This window comes from Octodon degus, unplaced genomic scaffold, assembly GCF_000260255.1.
Source record: "Octodon degus isolate 3935 unplaced genomic scaffold, OctDeg1.0 scaffold00154, whole genome shotgun sequence".
Lineage (NCBI taxonomy): Eukaryota > Metazoa > Chordata > Mammalia > Rodentia > Octodontidae > Octodon > Octodon degus.
This window is the reverse complement of record NW_004524730.1, coordinates 2483600-2485014: the sequence shown is the minus strand read 5'-3', so window position 1 is coordinate 2485014 and position 1415 is coordinate 2483600. Positions and strand designations below refer to the sequence as shown.

The 1415-nt window shown below is 33.0% G+C and overlaps 1 non-coding gene across 1 annotated transcript; it reads left to right on the top strand.

The window, feature by feature from the left end:
* Window positions 1–542: 542 nt before the first annotated feature.
* LOC111812967 lies at window positions 543–647 on the top strand. The gene has a single exon (XR_002818330.1). It is a non-coding gene; the product is annotated as a U6 spliceosomal RNA (small nuclear RNA).
* Window positions 648–1415: the final 768 nt, after the last annotated feature.

Sequence of the window (1415 nt, the reverse complement as noted above, 5' to 3'; positions counted from 1 at the left end):
CTTGCATAGTATGGTTTCAACTCCCAGTACGACAGAACAGAACAAAACATTCTGCTTTTAAAGAGGAATGTGATGGACTCATTTAATTACATTTTAAAAATTGTTCAACTAATAAGTATGCATTCATTCTGTTTTAAAAACCAGTAAGCTTAGACATGAGAAACTTTAGCTTCTGCTCTGACACATGAAGAGCTTGAAAATTATCTCTCATCCTCATAAAAAACAAAAGCCCAACAAATTTAAATCAACAACTATTTTTTATTTCATTTTGAAAAGTTAAAGACAAAAGCAAGAATAAAAATCAGTTACAATGACAGAAACAGGGCAATATACAACAATGCATATCTTACAGATTTTCAGAACAAGAATAGCTGACTAACAATGGTTGATATATTATCTATTTTTATCATCAAATCTGTTGCTCAGATTAACAGGTATAGTTTTGAAAGATTAGACATATGATTGAATATTACCACTTGTTTTCCAGAAAGCTTAAGCCTTTGTTCTTGTCTCTCTTGTTTTCCTTCTTAAATTATTTTGTTGCTTGCTTTGGCATCCCATATACTAAAATTGGAATGATACAGAGAAGATTAGCATGGCCCCTGTGCAAGCATGGCTTGCAAATTTGTGAAGAGTTCTGTATTTTTTAAGGCAACAATATGCAATGTATTAATTATTATAACTGTCCTAAAATTTATTTTGAAGACATTATAGTAATAATCGATATGACATTAGAAAGAGTACACATCTAGAAGACCAAGATGACAAGTATTCAAGCATGATTTTTGTAGTACACATTGCTGTCCTTGATGTAGATATCAGATATCAGCATACGGAGTTAGTCGAGATGAGAATTCTACATATTAACTGCTATTTTCAAAAAATTGATGGAAAAGTTTAGTACAATCACCTCAGTTATCTTGTGTATATACTTGCATGTTTGTCTTACTTCACAGCTGAGTAATACTCCATTGTATAAAATACCACATCTTTTTCATCCACTTCTCAAGTGATGGGCATTTTAGTTGCTTCCAAGATTTGACTATAACAAATTGTGCTGCTATAAACATGGGTGCACATATATCACTGTGCTACACAGTTTTCAGTTCTTTTGGGAAAATATTCAGAAGGGGGATAAGCTGGATTAAATGGGAATTCCAGTCCTAGTTTTCTGAGGAGTCTCCACACTGATTTCCAGAATGATTGCACCAGTCTACATTCCCACCAGCAGTAGAGAAGGGTTTCTTTTCCTGCAGCCTCTCCAGCATTTGTTGTTGGTTGATTTATTTATGATAGCCATTTTTTCTTGAATGAAATGGTATCTCAGCATTGTTTTAATTTGCATTTCACAAATGGCTAGTGATGTGGAGCAATTTTTTCATGTATTTATTTGCTCTTGTATTTCTTTCTCTGAG